This window comes from Manacus candei, unplaced genomic scaffold, assembly GCF_025592945.1.
Source record: "Manacus candei isolate 608988 ecotype Guabito, Panama unplaced genomic scaffold, ASM2559294v1 h1tg000019l, whole genome shotgun sequence".
Taxonomy (NCBI): Eukaryota; Metazoa; Chordata; class Aves; order Passeriformes; family Pipridae; genus Manacus; species Manacus candei.
In genome coordinates this window covers 7,939,666-7,960,697 of record NW_026138067.1, presented here as the reverse complement: position 1 = coordinate 7,960,697, position 21,032 = coordinate 7,939,666, and the positions used below count along the sequence as shown (strand labels likewise).

The 21,032-nt window shown below is 39.1% G+C and overlaps 1 long non-coding RNA gene across 2 annotated transcripts; it reads right to left on the bottom strand.

The window, feature by feature from the left end:
• Window positions 1-14: 14 nt before the first annotated feature.
• LOC127470082 (uncharacterized) lies at window positions 15-14,913 on the bottom strand. 2 transcript variants are annotated; one of them, XR_007904163.1, is made up of 5 exons: window positions 10,795-14,913; window positions 6,003-6,104; window positions 4,833-4,986; window positions 4,491-4,651; window positions 15-4,315 (listed from the first exon to the last, which is right to left on the bottom strand). It is a non-coding gene; the product is annotated as an uncharacterized LOC127470082 (long non-coding RNA). The 2 variants fall into 2 exon arrangements; XR_007904164.1 differs by having other exon boundaries at window positions 6,003-6,088.
• Window positions 14,914-21,032: the final 6,119 nt, after the last annotated feature.

The following is a 21,032-nucleotide window of genomic DNA, read 5'->3' as shown; positions in this document are numbered from 1 at the left end:
CCACCTAAAACGAAAAATGTAGTTCAGTTGCAGAGTGGGTTTGCTTTTTTTTCCCCCCGTTTTTGAAAGATTGTAGTGACTTTGTAGAGCTAATACAAAGTTTGGGCATTTGCTTGTGTTTTTTAATTAATTCACAGAATATTCTGCAGTAATAACAAAATGTGTATGTTCAGATGCTATTAATGAACATCAGTTTAAGAATCTACATAAAGAGCTAGACTAAACTAGTTTTCTTTTGCTTTGTATCCACTTAACAGCAATGGAAAGCACTCAAAGACAGTTGTACTTACTTGACTTTTGCATACCAGTTTCACAGGCCCAAAGAATTATGTTTAAGTGAGCTGCCAAACCTGAGTTTGGTGCCAGACTCAATACTCTTAGTTTATCACCAGCTGACCCATTGCTGTAATTCTAATACTCACTTTCTTGCTATACACTCATATTTCCTTACAAATAAGATTCCACAGTCACTGCAACATATCCCCCATTTCTAGGGGTTAAAACATGACTGGAAAAGTCTGTAGCCTACAAAACTACTGCTAATATTCACCTGAGTTTCTACCTGTGCTTATAATCTCCATAAGGCATTGGAATCACTAAATTTTATGGGTATCTGTATCTAAACTTACAATATTCACTGTAGCCTGACACTATCCCAATTGGTTTCCAGCAGAATTCATGCCAGTGGGCACAGTCTGGATCTGATTTGGAGGATGCGATGGAAATAGGGATCGTTAAAAACACCCCATTATCATATGGTCTGGTAGTTGGCTACAGTGCTGTTCTACAATCATGATTTAGTACAGATGTTTCATTTAAACTCTAGGTTTATAAAGGTACACATTTTTTTGGTTTACTCTGATTATAACCACAGTCTACTCCTCCCCGGTAATCAACTGCTAGAATTTGTCAAATGTTGTCATTTAATATGTGGGTCACTTCCAGTGCTGTGTTTGTTGCATGGAATGCTCCACTTCCATAGAAACAGATGTTTTAACTTAACAGCAGAAAGAGCTAAACAAGTGCATGTGAAGGCACAGTGCAAATAATGTGTTTCATTTCTGTTATTTATAGCTGTCCGCAGCTATCATAATTTTTTTATTTGAAAATTATTAAATCAATTACAAGAAGTTTATTTGCAGATACTGCCAAGAATGATGCATGCTAGGCAACTGCTTCTGGGGAAGTGTCTTCTTCTGGGCCATTGCAGAGGCATTTCAGTGAAGCCAATCCATTTCTGAAAGACTACAGTATAACAGGGTCTGTACACTAGGCCTCAGGTTATACATAGGAAAAAAAATACCCTCTTTAGACCTCCCAGCCCTTCTGGCAGATATGTCAGGTGTTAGGGCAGTGGAGCTAGATTGTACTTAACTTCTCAGCATATTTGAAGAGGGCAAGACCAGTTGAAATGATGGTTAGCAGGAAGACTCATGGGAGAGGGCTCTGGCTGGAAAAAGGCTGAGCTGAGAGGATGGGTTTCTTCCTTCTTTCAGTTTTATTTGACTGAAATACATCCCACCCAAACTGGGAATTGTGTTTATATGAAAAACTAGTAATAGTCTTATCTAAAATGCAAGGGGGAAATATTTTTTTGAAACACAGAACTATTTCCACATAGCAGAATGAAGAAACAAATCAGCCATCTGTGAAATTCTTTGCTCTTTAAAATCCTACCTGACTAGTTTCAGGTCACTGTAGGAGCCACTGATTTTTATAACAGAAGTGATGTTTGAAAGCGAGCCATACTGCATACTTTCCAAAGCACACAGACAAAATAATTTGTAACAGTGCTGTAATATTCCACATCCAGGGGCAGATCATGTAAAGAGTGAGCTGTGTGCAACCAAGGTAAGTGCTTATAGCTGATACTGTCTAACATCACTTCCCAAACAAATCCCATAATTTTTACACTTGAGCCACAGGCAAGCCTGAAAGTAGAGGCCAGATTACTTTAAAAGTTCACTGTGTTCCCTTTCACGCCCACCCAAAATGCCCTGGACGTGTACTCCACCCACCTATCCAGGGGTTTCTGTGCAGTAGTCAGAGCCAGGCCAGATGAGAGAAGTATCTGTGTTTGGAAAGCCTCCGCAAATGTGGGACACAAAAGCAGTAAACAAATCAATGGGATACCAACCAAATGTGTTCCACATTTGTGAAAATAACAAAGTTGAGTCAGGAAGAAAGGTTTATGTGTCTTCTCCTCATACAGTCCTTCCCAAGGTACTTTCTTGCAATCCCCCCAAAATTAAATCCAGCCCAGACAGCAGCAATATTTGTGAGTACACAGCACAGATCAAATGCATTACAAAGCCATTGACAGCTCCACGTGGCTTGGCATGAGGCACAGCTCAAATGGCTGAGCAGGTGTTTCCTCCCACAGTCCTCCTCCGTGCACAGGCGCTCTCTGAGTGACACGGATGTGCCACCGCGCGGCACTGCTGGAAGGAGCACCTGCCACTTGCAGTGGACCCAAGCTCGGGAGCCAGGCTGGCAACTTCTTCCCACACAACTCTCAAATCTCTGCCTCCGCCATGAATTCCTGCATGGTAAAATCTCTGAAACAGTTCTCTAGTCGTGAGAAAGACCTCAGGACACCTGCCTCCATTTGTACGAGTGACAGAAAGCCTCTCTGAAGGGACTTGTGAAACCAGAGGAATGAGCTCACCTCTCCTAAACAGGTTACACAGCATCTGGGAGCTTCACAGTTTGGTGTCCAGTAGCTGTACTACAGCAACAGAAAGCAGGCACACAGGCAGTATGGGACAGAACTGCTCTTCAACATCAAATTTATATTAAACATTAAATGTAAAAAAATTAAATTACTGAAAAGTTTGTTCAAAGCTTCTACTAATTCATTTTTCTATTAAAATCTTGACATTAAAAAAAAATCACTCAGGGCTATTAATTAAAACTGTGCTTTGGCACATCTTTAATGAGAGATGGGAATTTTTGAAAGCTGGGATATCTGGAAGGCTTTTTTAAGTCTTTTCAGTGTATTCAAACTAAATGCTTAATGTCCACCCATAGTAAGTGAGCACGGTCCAACCGAAGCCAATAAAGAAAAATACTGTCAGCTGATGGCTTAAAAACTTACACTTTAGACAAAAAGAAATAAGCCATCATGACTGTTTGGCAGCACATCAATATGAAGATGCCTTGCATTAATGCGCTATATATTTAGGGGTGGGGGATTTTATTTATTCAGTGAACTCAGCCCTTTCCTGCAGCAAATTTTCTACAGGGGAAGTGCTATAAATTTGTTTTGAATTAATTTTTGTCTTAAAAGTAAAAATTCATGGTACAATTTACATGAATGAGGGTAGCCATTTCATACTTGAAATTTAGAATTTCATTGTCCACCTGAGTCATTTATTATTTTTTTAATCTTTGTTGGATGATGCAACCTTTATAAAGTGGGCAGAAGGACCTCAATAATTTACTGGGACTGTCATTCATTTAGAATCCTGGTTAAAGAAGGAAGATGTATTACACTAGCACTGGATAAGCAGATAAAGGAATACTAGGGTATTACGTAGTTTCCTTGCTTTCTTAACTAATAAAATCATTATTATCCTAGATATATTGTCTTCATATTTAATATATGCTCTCTTCCTGAACAAATGAACCAAAGAAACATATTGCAATAAAATTCAACTGATTTAGTAGACCTCAAAATCCAGAATCCTTTTATGCATGAGCTATGCACAGTTTTGCCTGCACATTATAGTCACATTTATCTTTCTTCCTCTGATATGGTTATTTGCTATAGAGTCTGGAAAAAGGATTTGAGGATCCAACTTGAAATACCAATGAGAAAAAAATCTTACTCTGTGATGTTAAGTGTGGCCTCTTTCTGCTTTTCTTTCTATTACACCTATTTTCTGTTCACTAGCTAACTAATCTTCGGGACAAACCTAAAATGTAAGGAAAAAGTTATAACAAATCTACAGTTTGCTTTCTGTACCTGGCATCATAGCCACGTGTCTTCTACCAAGTATTTCCACGTTCTTCAACTACTTTATTTGCTGTAAAAATTAATGGAAGAAAGTATTCTCAAGAAATACTGGCCTTCTCAGGGATTTGTGTGCTGAACATCCAGAGGTTGAAGAAGGCTTCTTGCCATCCTGCCTTCTCCAAGGGATTCCTTTCACCCCTCTGGCATGCATGGCCATGTCTTCAAGGTAAAGGCTCGCAAGCAGGTCTTTGCTCTCTCCCCTTCTTGACTTTTTTATCATTTTACTTACATTTTTATCCTTGTTCTCAATTCCATAAATGTAACAATCTACAATGCAAGCTCCAGTATCTTCTTGATCTGAAAGACAAGACAAAGAGAGAGCTGATAAGAAAAGGAATTTCACAAGGCAAAACTATCCTGTGACAGTAACTTGATAACAACTATTGTAATACAAAACTGAGTTTATCTATCATTCTCATTGTTTCCATTGGTTTGGTTTCTTTTTTTTTTTATTTCAGTTACCACCACTCACCACTGGTATTTTGCAGAAGAGAGCTAGATGCAAGAAGAGACATTATCTGCACATATGCTTCTGTCATCTCAGGAAAACTCTCCTCCCACTTTCAGCATGTGCTTGCACTCAAAACGCAGATGAGGAAGCTTATCTCCTTTGGTGAGCACCAGACTGTGACCCTGGGAGGGGAAGCAGCAAGACATGCATGGGAGGTACCACCAGCAAGAGATACCAGCTAAAACCCGACAAGTGCAGCCTCTGAACTGTCTCTGCTGCTGCTGGTGCTGCACACCTTCCACAGCCCTGCTCCCAAAGCACCACCTGCCAGTACTGACACAAACATTCAAAACTAACACACACCTGATCTGTGTATGAGTCAGTTCAATCCTCCTCCACTACTGTTTCTAACACATGTTCCCTGAACTGCAAGATTCAATACTCCAGGCACCTCTGCCACTCCTCTTGAGCCTTCTTCAGATGCCTCAATCACATAAAGCTGGAACACGGCTGCAGCCTATAGGTAGATATGTTTATATGTCATAAACTTAATTTTGTTAAAATCAATGGAGGCTCTAAAAAAAAGTAAACAAAAAAATGCAGGATGAACAATAAAATCAGGTAAGTCCTACACAAGATGTCTTCAAAATCTTGAGTTTTATTTTCTTCAGGTGTTTTACCTTTTCCAAGTAAAGAAAAATGTGTTCTGGGAAAACACATTTGTCTCAGCATCCCAGCCCCTTCTAGGGATTTCTTCTAAACCCCAAATCCTCACTCAGCATGCAGCGCTGTCAAATTTGGTAGTGCTAGAGTTGTTTTGATGGGAAGATCAAGCAGTTAAATCACAAGAGGCAGAAGTAAATTAACTTTTTCTAAACTACCTAATGAGACTGAAGAAAAAGCTGAGTCTTTGCAATTTCTATTTAGAATTTCAGAAATGAATTTGTCTACTAAAGCTCACACAAAACTAAATACTGTTTTGTTGACGCTGGTATATATGGGAAAAACTCAATTGGACAAAAATCCACAAAACATGTATTTCCAAATCAGTTGCTTGCATGCTAGAAAGCTGTCATTTAGAGGGTTTCAAGACAGTATTTTGTGATGTTCTATTTGGTATTTTATTTTACATTATTTTATTATGCCTCATTAAAAAGGAGTTACTTTCCATTTTCAGAATCCTTAAAGATATCATCATTAAGCTCACATAAAATTTTCACTGAAACATCTTTTATTTCCTTTCTAAGCCAAAAGACCTTGTGTTTGATAATGAAGCAGCTGGACACATGGATATTGCATGTGCATAATACATATTAACATTACTATACCTAAATAAAGCAAAAATAAAAATTTTAGAAAAATTAAAATTAATATAATACAATGCAAGAATTATGTTCATAATTTAAATTAAATTTTACAATACCTTCAATATCTTTTTCATCAAAATAAAATTTAAAGGAAGTATTTCAGTATAATCCAAAGCAACATTTTAATAAAAAAACATTTTGTGAAAAAATTCTCACATATACTCACTTGTATAGGGACTAATCAGGAAATAAGCTTAGCTGTTAGTCCCAGAATCAGGAGGCAGAAACATCCACTTTTCCTTTATTATTTATCTGGAAATATGAATTCCTGTAAATTGACATTATTCACTTTTACTTCCTGCAAAATTGTATAAAATGATAAAATATATAATAAAGAAAAATACTGTAACATAAAATAAAATTAATGTTTGTTTTTTCTTTTTTGCTGGGAAACTCCTTTTACCTGTTTGGGGTACAATGACAAAATTCCATTCTGAGATTCCAAAATGCTGGTTTCCACTGCTAGAAAATTAAAGCTCTGACTTGGATGGATCTTTGGATTCTACCACACCGAGGTACCAAGACCTCAGTGCCGATCACTCATCTCCCTCTCTTATCTTACAGAAGTGCAATGACACATTGATTTCTTCGTGCATTTTAGCTTAGGATACAAGTGTTCAGGTATTAAGCTGATCCTTGTTTCATTTCCATGGCTGCAAAGAAACATTTTATCCTTTTAAGGGATGGACTAAATGCTCCCCACTTTACTTGTTGATTTCACCACTTTTGATTACATCTGCAGTCTTTCAGTCTCCCATAGAGCCTTCTCAGCACAGAATGTCCCAGGAGTCAGTATGTTCTCCTGGATAGACTTGCAGCTGCAGGACACAAAGCAATTCAAAATCCTTTTGGGGCAAAGCCACCTTGTGACACACCAGCAGCAATAGGTATGAATTTCTCTGGAGTTATAGCACAGGCAATATGTGAAAGGATATTCAGAACTCCATTTTACAGGCAGCTCACACCGTTACAGTGAGCACATGCTTCACACAGGCTCTGCTCAGGATTTTCTGTGTAAAGTACTTTTAGCCATATTACCCATGCAAGATGCATCATTGCAGTCCCCCACCAACAAAATCAGAACAGAACAATTGCTTTGTGTTTTCCCCATACATATCATCTCCTCTGTGGTAAATTCTTTCTGGCTCCATCCTTCTCCCAGTGCTGACAAGAGGGCCAGGTTGTCCAGCAGCAGAAGGAATTGTCTGGGCTGCAGTCAGTCAAAGACTACAAAACTCCTTCTTGTACTTGGAGTTCAACTGGGAACAAACCCACATCCAGGAAGGTGTGTATTTTCCCATCCTGTTTTATCTCTGGTGCACTTGTATCACTGAGCTTCTGTTTCCTATTTGAAATCAGTTTCCTGAACACACAATTCCCATCTTATAGGTCTCCTGGTACCATATGCTTAGGATTCTCCTAAACTCAACAAGCTTTAGATAAGATCAAATTAAGTATGAGTCAGAAGTTCTTCATGCTCACTGCAGAACTGATCTCTACTCTCCATTTTCCCAGGACAGAAAAAAAAAAGGCTTAATTTCGCACACTCACAGGACATCTACCCCAGAATTGAACCTTTTGGAGGGTGAGGAGACAGCAGGTCTGCAAGACAGCATCATCCCAGCTCACCTGTCAACAGTACAGTGGAAAGAGAGAGACAGGAAATCTTTTCCTGCTGAGTAAACCAGAAACACTACAGTCTCACTTTGCTCATTATGAAAACATCGCCACTATGTTTTCTATCCTTGAAAAAGACAAATCAAAAATGTTATTATTTGTTCTGACAATTACAATGACCTTTAAACCTGAAATTTGGCCTGCTAAGGCATTTTGGACTCACAGTTTTTCTTAATTCCTATACAAAAATGCATTACACATGTATTTGGAGCAACTGGAAGTACTCTGCTGTGCAGCTGCAGACAAACACAATTTCCAACAAGGTGGTTCCAACATCTGACTCCTGTTTTAACTTGGTTTGGGGGAGTCAGTTCATTGGCTGGTGGCCCCTGTGCAGATCCACGGGTTTTGCTTGCTCTGAAAGTTCAATGCATGCAGTACCCAGTTAAACTCCCTGGCAGGTTCAGAATTCCTTTGGAGAAGTCAGCCAGGAAAGTCATCTTCATGCCAGAGAGGCACTGCCTGCCCTGCACTGCCATTAATGGTCTTTTGTAAAATTCAGTAGCTGTCTCAAGCCCTCAGATGAGAAATACGAGGCTGTCATATAACAAAGTAATTTGATTACACAGAAATCAATCCCCTGCAAGGATTTGATAACCGCAACAAAATTTCCTACCAAATTTAACAAAATTCCTACTTAAATCATTCTATAAGCTTGTGCTAAAGCACTTTGTTAAATGAAGACTTAAGCAGAGGAAGACAGTGCCTTTGTGCTCTCTTTGGAATAACAATCTGAAATGCTTCAAATTGGGTCTGGAGTCCCTTACATCTTTTATATTGTTTCCTAAATCAGAACAATCATCTGCAGAAAAAGAGAAATGATGAAAATTTCTCAAGCCGGAAACTGTTTCCAAGCTGCATTTTTCTTGAACAAGATTCTAAAGTTGTATATTACAACTAAATTAAATTTAAATGTTTTAGGCTGTGAGGAGTCAAACTATTGCCAGTGTGCTTAGCACACTACCCCTGGAATGCTTGTAGTCTCCAATTTGTTTATTGCTAGTTAACCATATCTATGTGGGGAAAACCCTTGCATATTTATAAGCTCTACCTCTTCCTTAGGATGTCATCATTTTGGTGAAGAAGGTTATTTTAAGAATGGGAGATAATATAAAAGCACGATTTCCTTTCATCAGACTTGTCTCTCTCCCTCACTTTTCTGCTCCTAGCTCTGCATCTAAATCACCACTTTCTTCCACATCTTGGAATAAATGTTTACAAGATGCAATAGCCGGATTTTTCTTGTGGGTGTACAGTCATCCCAAAACCTGGGATTTAATGATTCACATAGATTTTACGCAGAGATGGATACATTTCACCAGAAATAAAAGGGGAAAGCAAACCTGGTTAACTGTATTCCTTTGTACACCCTTGGCTTGTCTCAGTTCAGTAGATGGAAGCACACATATTTAGATTAACACCTGTAATATAGTGTTGGATAAAAAATTTGTAAAATATGCTAACTTTGTAATATTTTCTTATTTTTTTTTTACTCAAGCTAAAAAACCCTGTTCTACAACACACTGCTGATGGAAAGGCTGTGTTCTGAGTGAGACGTGTTTCTCGGAGAGCCTTCACATTCCAACAACATTTTTTGGTGGTCTAAGCGCAAAACACTAATTTCCTTGTAGAGTCACAGGTTATCACACTCGGGCCCAGCCTCCCAAGCTGCAGTTCAGTGGAGCTTCACCTCAGTCTTGCCATGAAGAAGGGGATTTGCACGCAAAGACTGAGACACCACGAGATGCTGAAGCATAACAGCTTGCCCTCAGTGGAAAGCAGCTTGCCGTGCTGCTGCAGAGCTGATCACACTTACTTTTAAGCATGGTGCATAATAATGTTGTTTTTCATGAAATTATGAACTATTAAATCTGCGTGACATATAGATGAGAGAAGAAACGTTCACAGGCCCACTGTAATTTATGAACATGTGGTGCACAGATGTTACATGAGATTTTTCTTCCCTTTACTTTTCAAAATTTGCATTCCATTTTCCCTCCTTCTCTCTAGTGTTCAAACTCTGTATTCGATGCTTTATTAGATGTCTCAGCAGGGTAAATGGATGATTAATAATTGTTGATGACAGCAATTTGGTTTCTATAAGCTGTGGAGTGAAAGATAAATATGACGGGAACAGGCATACCTATGTATGACAACTAAGCCTCTTTAAGAATGTGTTAGGGTTACCCATGATTTATGGGAATGTCACCACTGTCCCTAGATAGGGAATACCTCTTAAATTTATCTTACTGTAATCATCACTTTTTCTTCAGGTACCTAGGGGAAAAATATCATCCCAAAGAAAAGAAAAAGAAGGAGAGAAAGAAAGAGAGAGAAAGAAAGAAAGAAAGAAAGGAAGGAAGAAAGAAAAGAAAGAAAGAAAGAAGGAAAGAAAGAATACTGATGATACTTCTCTCATTCAAAAGTTTGTTCTTAAAGAACTCCCATCTTTCTGGAAAACTAATTTCTCCTGAGGATAAATAGTTTAAAAACTACTACAGATTTTTCCGACTCTTACTGTTACAGTGTCATCCCCCTTTGGGTCTGTAGGAGGATGGAAACTCTCTGCTTTCCTGCACCTTTTTTCTTAGCTCCATGAAATTTTCATAAGTTAAATTTGCACATAGAAAGAGAATGACTCCACACATCTGGTAATTAGTCTGGGAAATGTTCTGATACAAGAGATTATTTGATTAAGAACTGCAGTTGAACTATATTTCTATGAATTATTCCTCTTAATTAATCATTATGCATGTTGATAGAAACCTCATCTGATTTGTTTCAAGAGTACACAGCCTGACAAACGGTTTTTAGGAAAGGTTAGGAAGTCTGCTTTCTGTTTGCAAAGAAAATAGCAATCATGTTAAGGTTTGGCCCTTTACTGTTGCTTTTAGTCCCAAGCTCATGTATACCTGGAAACCTAAGGCAAGACTGGCCAAAAGCACAGTTAATTTGAAGGGACAGGGAGGGACTGTGCTCCATGAGAGGTTCAAATACTCTGCACTGACATATTGGCCTCCTCCTCCAAGACTTCAGAAGAAACAGCAAATTTCTATTTCTCCTATCTGCCACTTTGATCTGAGCTGCTGGCAGTGTATTCCTCCACAACAATATGAATTAATGAAATCAATAGAAAACTCCCCTTAATTTAAATTGGGCTTGGGGCAACTTATCTTTAACATTACTAAATTAGCTTTGATTTTGATCACCACTTAATTGTGGACAAAAGGAGAGGAAAACTTAGAAATAGGGAATATGTGACAAATGCTTCTCTGACTCACCAGAGCTGGTTTCATTACAAAACCCCACTCCATTGTGCTGAAGCAAAGCAACATCTCTCAGTTGCTGGAGCAGACAGACGAGCCTGAGGTGCTGCTCCACTCACATTGCGGCTCCGTGGCTGGCAGGAGGCACTGCGGGCACACCCGAAACTGCTGGGTTTTGGTAGAAACTCTGAGAAAAAACAGCAGAAAAGTCTTTTAGGCTAAAAACGGGATATAGGGCTCATTTGCTTCTGAGGACTGGGAGAGGCCCTGCCAGTGTGTTGCCCTTGTGCTGCACAGGCTGTGCAGAGAGTCCCTCCCATCAGCTGAGGTGGCTCCTCTCCAGCCTTTCTTGATGATGGTAAACGCCTTCAAATGCAAGGATATGTGATAGTTATTGTCGTGATACCAGTTTTGAACCAGTGTCTCCAGAGCTGGAACCATTGTTAGTTTTAGGCATGCAGGCAATTTTCTTCAGCTCTGCCATTAGCAGATCATCTTCCATCTCTGCTCTCCACTTGGCACAAAGAGGGATTGACAGAGAATTTGTGTAAGTTTGACCTGGCTCTCTTGCCCAGCCTAAGCTGTCTCCTCCCCTCCTCCCACTCTGTCAAGTGAGGGAAAAAAAAACAAACCACAGAAAAACCGAAGGAAGTCCAAACAAAAATGGAATTATATCAAAAATATATATTTACATATATTTACAATTATATATACAATTTAAATATATTATACACACAATAGGAAGCTCCTGAGGGGGAAAAAAGGGAAAAGGGAGGGGGAAACAGGGATAAAAAAAACCCTAAAAACAAATTCCCTCCAAATATACACCGCTAATAGAGAGCTAGCAAATAAACAAATAAAAAAACAAATTAAATACTTCCCTGAACGAGACAACAGAATTGTGCAAGGCACCAGCCAACTCCCCACACCTCCCAAAAGGACCAGAGATAATGGCAGGCCTTGGCCTATACAAGCAAAGACCGTCTGTGGAGAGACGGTCTCTCTTCTGTCGCCTTCAGGCACCAGAAGAGAGAAGAGAGTGAACTCTCTTATCTGTGCCTTATTTTTATGTTGTGTTACGCTTAAGGATGATATGGAATACTTCCTTAGATTTCTGACCCCCATTGCTAAGGAAGGCCTAAAAAATCCAAAAGCCAACTACTACACAGGGGGATAGAATAAGCTCCACTTGCCAAAACCCAGATAATTTCATACAGGTGAGAACAAGTATGTTTTAATTCAGAGACATTTCCCTCTGGAGCAAAACTCTCACTTAACAGTCTGAAGCACGATGTGCCTCTGAGTGTTTCCTGTCTGAAGAACGCTGAGTGACCCAACCCAACAGTCCTCCAGTCTCCTAGTGTTGGAGCATGTGTGTCAGGTGCAAGAACATGGACAAAGGGATGAAACCTTTCGAGTTTCTCCACCTTCCAAAAAATGCTCAAACTGGCATTCAGACATACAGAATAACAACACCCTACTGTCTCAGGTTACTGAGCAGACCTTAACTTATTTTAGGATTATCAGTAGTTTTTAAACCAGTGAAAAACTAGAGACAGCTGCCCTTCTATTTTGGCGGTTCTTACATTTTCATGCCATCCACAAGGCATTTATCTGGACTTCTGTAAAGCTTTTGGCACAGGCCCCCACAACATCCTTCTCTCTAAATTGGGGAGAGACGTATTTGATGAGTGGACTATTAGATGGATAAGTGTGGTTGGCTGGTTGCATCCAGAGGGTAGTGGTCAACAGCTCAGAGTCCCAATGGACATCAGTGACAAGTGGTGTCCCCCAGGGATCCGTATGGGGATGAGTCATATTTAATATCTTCATTAATGACACAAATGAAGGGAATGAGTGCACCCTTATCGAATTCGCAGATGACACTAAGCTGAGTGCTGTGGTTGACACATGTGAAGGACAGGATGCCACCCAGAGGGATCTGGACAAGCTCAGGAAGGTGGCTCATGAGCTTCAATATGATCAAGTTGAAGACGCTGCACCTGGGTCGAGGCAACCCTTGGTATCAAAGAGGTTGGAGGTTAAACAGATGGAGAGCAGCCCTGCCAGGAAGGACTTGGGGGTGCTGGTGGATGAGTGGCTGGACATGACCTGGCAATGTGCACTTGCAGCCCAGAAAGTCAAACATGTGTTAGGCTGTATCAAAAGCAGCATGGCCAGCAGGGCGAGGGAGGGGATTCTGCCCCTCTACTTCACTCTGGCAAGACCCCACCTGGAGTGGTGTGTCCAGACCTGGGGTCTCCAATACAAATCTTGCCCAAAATTAAATCTAGTTTTCTTTTCTGCTTTTCTCTCTTCACAATAGCTCAGGCAGTGTAGTTCTCTCAGGTGAATCAAGATGATGGATACTGCATTTTTTTTCCATAGAGGCTGACCGAGAGGACAATGACGATTAGCATAAAGCTACAGTACCTAAAAGAGTTCGAATATTCTTGCTTTGTCTGATACATTTCAAATACACTGCCCTGTGCTAATGAGATGAAAAAGAGGACAAGCTTTCTCCTTTCCTTAGTTGATCTGAGCTGGTCACAAAGATGGAGCTCTAAAAAAGTTTAACTGGTTCCAGCTGGATCCTACAAACCCTATGAAGGACTAGTTCCTCTTCGGCAGACTAGAAGAATGTAAATTAGTCTTATGTCATGACAGTGGCAACCACTCACAATTTCTACCATTGGGAAAAGTTGTGGAGGGCACTGTAAGAGTATGTAACAGAGAAAAGAGGGATTCTCTTAGGAGGATTTACAGACTTGCAAAAGATTGTAATAGCTAGATGTGCACAAGAGTAGACTTCATCAGGAAAGTATAGAGAACTGTATGCCAGTGGAGAGGGCAAAATAATGGAAAATACATTGTATTGAACAATTTTTTGTTAGAAGCAGGAAGGACACGATGAACTATCAAGTAATTTTTCTCACTATGCATGTCTTCTACTGCTTTTGAAAATAACCTGGCTTTCCAGATAGATACTTGCTGTGGGACAGCAGCATCATATTTACAATAGTAGTTCACAAAGAAAGAAAGAATTAATGGGGAGCCCTTTGAAAAATGCATCTTTGACAACAATTGGCATGTTTAAGTGTGTTGCTTTTATTTTATCTTCCCTAAGCAAGTACAAATCCAAACTGTAACCTTTAATGGTGGGCACATTGTGCATAACCAGAGCAATTTCACGTAAATATGTGAATGTATTTAAACAAATAATCTAAGGCAGCCTTAGCACAACGAATGAAAAAAATGAAAATCAATATAATCCAGAGTTACATTGGTGTGTGCTCTTGCAATATACACCTACTGGGACTTAGTTTAAAAGTGTTTTGAAATATTTCTTTCTCTTATATTTATTTTAATGGAAACATTCCCAACTGTTGATGGCAGATATCATATGCTTGTGGCGATAAGAAAAATGGTAGATTTCTGTTCCTGCAGAATGTCTTGTTTCAGCAGCATACAAAGAAACACCATATTGTAAAGCTGAACTGGAAGCCTGTCAGTGACACAAAAATATGGAAGAAATTTAATTGTTTCCATAATTCCTTCTTTGAGTTAAATAAATCTACTCAGACATGTAACCCCTAAAAACCTGACAAAGCCGCAGATGTTAAGTTAAACAGTTTGTGTTTCTTTTGATAGCAAACCTTATTAAATGTGAACTGATATGGTTTATGCAAACATGTGAGATACAAAATAGTAGGATCTTTTAACTTAATTCAGATAGCAACTTTCAAATATAATCTGTAAATATTTAACCAGGGACAAAAGGTACTGGATTTTGCAGGATTTCATTAAAAACAAACCCAATAACCTGGTACACTCAATTATAGTATAGTGCTGGCAATGACTGCTGCTCTAGCCAGTATTTTCTCATAATGTCTGTTACTTTCTCCCATTTTGTGATTGCCCTGAATTTCTCCTCTTATTTTATCAAAACCAGGCCCCTGAATCAGTTTAGTTTATTTCTTTCTTCAGACCAAGGACAAAAAGGTAGTATAATTCCCACTAAATCTTGGAATACACTTTCTTTTGTACTAGCAAGTATTTTCTTTTACTAAAAATACAATATTTATCCAATGTTAAAGCCTGTTGTAAAATAGAAACTGAACTGGCAACACTGACTAAAACCACATACCCAACCTAATTCCTTTACATCTGCTTTTATTTCTTGGACTTCTTCAACCTTGCTCAGATTTCGGCTCCATGACCAAGTAAGCAAGAATTTAGCAAACGATAAAGCTATTGACCTGCAGGAACAGGCAGAGTTCATCAGGAAGGTTCCAAATACACTGTCCAAGGGGTCAACACAGATACAATGAGGTTCTCACCGAGTGTGCTGTCATGGGAGGCATCCAAGCACAATGCCACTGTGTAAAGACAAGAAGCCAATGTGTAAAGACAGCTACAGCACACTAATTACGGACAGTTTACTGACACACTATTATGTGACTAGTATTGCTAACTAGTAGCTAGTCTGTTACTGATACCGTCACAGTATCACAGTGAGATGCAGCATGTTTATGTCTGGATGATCTTTTCTTACATGCCTGAGGAAAGAGCCATCTTTAGAAAGGAGGTAAACTTGAACCCAATAAACTGAACCCATCAGAAAAAGGTGTACCAGCTCCAGAGCTGAATGTGACTGGCCACTGTGCACATGGCTGGATGGAGAGAGGCAATAGCTCTGAGTTCGTCACAAACACAGCAGTCCCACAACACCAGGAACACTGTTCCCAAGGGAATGTGGGTGAGCATGGCTGGCACATAGTGGAGACTAGTCCATGAAGCACTGGGAAGATTTAGACCTGAGACAGAATTCCTCCTTAAATCAGCAATGCATGTACTCATCACGCTCAACATAGCAGAACATAAATCCTTTAGCCACCTCATAGAACACCAGAAAGTGATTTTTCAGAGCAACTGCATTTCAGATATTAATTTTAGGCTCTCACTTTTCTGCTTTGTTCCCCTCCAGTCAATTAAACAAAGACATGTAGAGGAACCAAGGAGAGAAATACGAGCAGCTGAAACAGAAAAGTGCTGTCATGATTGTACAATAGGTTGCTCGTATTTACAAAATTCCGTGCACTCAGATTCAATATTTTCCATATGAAGATCCTCACTTAGTATTAATGCTGATGCGGTATGGAGGATAGGGCCCCTCTTCGAATAAATAATTTGCAGATACAAGGAAAAGTACAATCCCTGCCCTGAGGAGATGGGAAATAATATCCTGCTTGTATAAGTTGAAATAGAAATGTGTTTATTTTTACTACAGTAAGTGCTTAACACACAATAACTAAACCAAAACTATTATTTCAAAAGGATTTAGAATAATATTTTAGTTATTTCAATGTTTATAAAATTTAAAAATCTGCAACTACTAATAATGACAGTCTCAAATACAAGTATTTTTTCTTTGGAAAATCCAGAGACTGGTATAATGATATGCACTTGTAAAAAAAAAAAAGCAGTTGGACAGATGAGCTCTTCCATTACAGGATTTGGCCTAGAGGCTTGCAAAGAAACCAGCATTCTCTTCAGGGCAATTTACACCTATCGGTCTCCAGAAATTTATATTGTTGAGGAACTCTGGGAGTTTTACTATGCCAAGTCAGAAAACACTGCAAGTAATTTGTGAGGCCAGCAAAGAAACAGTAACCACATGAAAGAGTGTATAATACTTTCTTCAAGTTATGTAGGAATACAGAATATAAAAAGAATCAAGGAAAAAGGGTAAGATCCAGGAAATAATAGTGGGAACTCACATATTCTTTTCAGATAATTTTTATCAACATGAATGCTGAGAAGCATCCATCCTTTATTGTCTGTCAACATGGGCTATATCTGGCTCTGGAGAAATGTTATCACATTGTCTGGTTATCTCATTCACAGAGTATCTGTGACATTCACAGAATGAGGACCTACAGGTTTGCTGTTATGTTACCACGCACCATTGCCGCCCCCTGTAACGCAGACCAGCATGAATAAAGCACAGCAAGGAAGAGAGTCAAGACAAGTGCACATACATTAAAAAAAAAAAAAAGAAAAAGAAAAATATGTGCTACTTCATAGAATCATTTAGATTGGAAAAGACCTTCAAGATCAAGTCCAACTAGACCGAGGTACTAAGTGCCACATCCAGTCGTTTCTTGAACACCTCCAGGGATGGTGACTCCATTATTTCCCTGGGCAGCCTGGAAGCAAGTTCTACCCTTTCAGCTTGACTACCCTTTCAGTGAAGAAACTCTTCCTGATGTCCAACCTGAACCTCCCCTGGCACTGCTTCAGGCCATTTCCTCTTGTCCTGTTGCTAGTTGCCTGCAAAAAGAGGAAAATATCTGGAAAATTCTGCAATATGGACAGCACAGAATAGCTAGTGTGAGATGAGTATGTAGTGGAGGCAGGACCATCCCCATGCAGAGAGGTTCTGGCCTCCCCAGAAGTGGTCCCTGGGCTCCCTCTTTTCTTTGCTGTGCTCCTCTGCTGCTGCAAGCAGTACCAGAGTCTCACATGTACAGGATTTGCTTCCATGCCTGTCAACCAGAGCCTTTGCAGGATCACCCATCCCGCAGAGGAGCTCCAGAACAGACACCATAAAAGAGCTAAAAGAAAAAGAAGAAAAGACATAGAAGAGAAAGGAATACAGAAAGGAGAGGAAATCACTGTTTTAATCTACACCACATGTACAACATGGCTGAGCTACAAGCTCTAGGGAGTCATAACTCTGAATGTCCTGACTTATGTGTGTTTAAAATCTCAACTGTAGCATTACAGCATGGGGTGGGTTTTTTGCATTTAATTTAATTTTTTTCTTTGGGGAAAAAAAAAAGTATGAAGAAAGTATGCTTTACTGTCCAGTCAAAGACACTACATGATGGACAGTCAAATAAATATCATCCTCACATTTATTTGCATGATTAAGCCATCAGACAGTCAAGTAAATGGAATGGAGTGCATTTATTTGAATAACCTCCAAGGTATTTTGGGGCATATAAATAAAATGGTGATGGCAAGCCATGACCCTTAATTTTCTCATTGTTTAAAACAGAGCAACTCTAGAATAATTCCTTTGAAACAAAGGCAAAATCAGTGTAAGAACAAATTAATATACATCTGAAAACCTCTCTGCTTTCCCCATCCTCCCTATACACAAAGAAGCTGATGATTTTAATTAGTAGTGAAGGGCAACATACATTACAAGTATGTGTCTTGACAAGGTTCAGTGCTGTAGTGGTTAACCAGACACTAAACACAAGACAGTATAGTGCCCATACATTCTTGCTCAGTAAGGAGTTTGGGAAGCTTAAACAATTTCTAAAGAGATAAAGAAGAAACATGGACAGGTGGTTCTACTGTTCTCATAACTCCAAGATATTCTCTTCTTCAAAAGCATGTAACATCTGCATTGTGTGCTGTGGTTTTCACATCCACAGAAGACCAGGAGTACAGCATTGGTAGAGCAGAACACTCAGGGTGAAATACTTGACATCCACAGTACACACATTTTAGGGGTTTTTTTCTTGCTTTTGTCTTGGGTTTTTTTTAGAGACCTCTGGACTAACTCTAGGTTGGTCCCATAGACTAAATGCCCTAGTGGTCATGGAGTGCCTTAGGTGCACTCTTGAAATCTATACTCCAATTTAGCTACATCCAAAGAAATCTAGACCATATGCTCCAAAACCCACCCCATGACGAGAAGTAAAGTACAGTCAGTAAGGACAATCAGGGGTGTTGTTTCAAAGTGCACTTCTTATCTGCACTAAAATATCAACACTGGCACACACTGTGCTGGAAAGTTAGCTTAAATTGATGAACTGTGCCTTCTATATTTTTCTCAAAATAAAAGAGTTAACCTAGAAAAAGCACCCAGTTCTTGCTTCTCCCATGGTGTGGACAGATTAATGTACCTACCGATGGGAAAGCTTCAAGACATAATTGTGGAAATGCTTCCAAGGAAGCATATATTAATTCAGACATTACTTACAGTCCTTTATGACTCAGACTCTGATGTGATGCTTAGTCATGAGTCCTGTGCTTAGGGAGTGATGACACAAAATATTTTAGTATCCAGAAGCATGCAAATACCAAACAGATCTTATTTGTACAGTTTCATTCAACAATGGTGAGAAAAATGAACGCAGTTTTGTTTTAAATCAATAGTGAAGGCAGTTCAGTACAGTATTACAAATCACAAAAGTGGAAGTGTGGAAAATACCCAAGGTGATGATTATAAGCAAAGAGATAGTATTAAAGTTATATCAAGTTAAGGAAAAAGTTTCCTGTGCTGCCTTAAGCCTTATTTTCCTTGTGGGTAGGCTCATGATCAAGGCCATGAAAACAGCAAAGATCATAATTTCCAGACCTGGTAAAACCTGGTGACTTACATGGATACACTAACAACTCCAGAAAAATGCCCTAGGAGCTGTGCATTCTGCTTTGTATCATGCAAGCACAGCTTCCCAGAGAAGCAAGAGACATGACTGTCAATGGACCACTTGGCCCTGGACCCTGAGTGACCATAGAGAGGAACTCCTATATAGGTCACCTATGGAGAGGTGATATGTCAAAGTCCAGCAAGCCAAGCAACATGGCAGGGCAGTGATTCTGGTGCCAGGTGGCTATAAATTTTCACCTGTGGTACCAAGGTACCAGCCTGGAAGCCTGTGAATATAGGAGGCTTGCATCCAGCATGTTCAACTGGCACTTTCTGGCAGATGTGTTAAATATTTCAGCTTTGACAGAACAAATGGTTTAATAAAGAGATTTATTCAAATATTTATGTCTGTATTCCCACTGAGGACTAACCGAGATTAAAACCATTATAATTAACAATAAAATTTTAATCCTGAAATGAGTGGGACTTCTGCCTCAGTAAGAATGTAGTCCAAGGTATACTGCCATGCACTTTTACAGATTAAAAGTGGCAGATGCTATGAAAATAAGAGAGTTCTTTGGCAAGAAAGGAAATTAAACCATGTTGAAAATATTTAAAGCAATACGTTTTATCCTAGTAACAAACCTTAATTGGTCTATCACATTACCAGGAGGGATTTCATTAATCCCTCTGAAACAAATCATATCAGTCATCCAAAAAAAGTTTTAATGATCCATCTAAAATGAAAGTGAATCAAGCCATAACTTCTCAGGATTCCTCATAACAAGTCACAGAAGACAATCTGCTAGTAACACCTGAACTGTAAGCTTAACACAGAGGTTGTTACAAAGGGCCTGAAATTCAGCAGACATCGATTCCAGGGCAGTTTTAAAAACGTGTTTGCAGCTTCTTGCTGAAGAAGCAAAAATTCAGTTGCCAAAAACAAAAGTCAAGGGAGGGCCAAATGCAAAAAGAACACGAAAAACTTTTGTTGCAAAAACTTTAAAACCCAATATTGTTGTTCACTACAAAATGGAGGCTTGATCTAGCCAGTACTTACATTTGTTTAACTTCACTAGTGTGAGTTTGCAATCACTTAAGCAGAATCCCTGTGGCAAGATGTGAGTGAGCTTTGCTCAGCAGGGCACTAACTTGAGTCTCTCTCTTTTAGTATCAATTTTCATGAAATGTGTAAGACCTTAATAGTTTTGAGACCTCTAATTCTCAGTCAAATTTGGCTGAAATTGGCTACCTGTTCAGATATTATTAGAGGACTGTTGGATGTGCTCGTGAATGAATGGAGGAACAGAAGAGCACTATAATTGAGTAATTTCTTTCCTTATAAAGAATTTAAAATAAAAGGAGCACATTGAAACTAGGAAATAGTTCATACTGATGTTCCTGTTTGATTATCAAGAGTCTTCCATAGATGATGCTGGAAATGTCATCCTTTGAAACCTTTCAAACTTCACTTGTCAAAACATCTGTGAATATATGATAATTAACTACCCTGTGGTAAATGGATTTTCACAGTGAATAATTAAGTCTTTTCAGTAGAATTCATACACTACATACAGAAATGGCTCCTTGTCATATCTCTCTTCAAATAAGCAAATGAATACATAACATACAGAAGTTTATAAGGGTATGTAACTGTTTTTAAATTCAGTAAGTCTTCTTAAGATATGAAAAAATATCACTACATGAGAAAGAAAACCCATAAGGCTTAAAAAGAACACTGCAGGTGCTAGACCAAAAATCTGTCACTGTTGGGCTATATACTAAACATCATTTCAGAGAAGCACAATGAAAATAACTCAGTTTACTTAATATTTGTATCTGAATGACTCATCCTCAAAGTTAG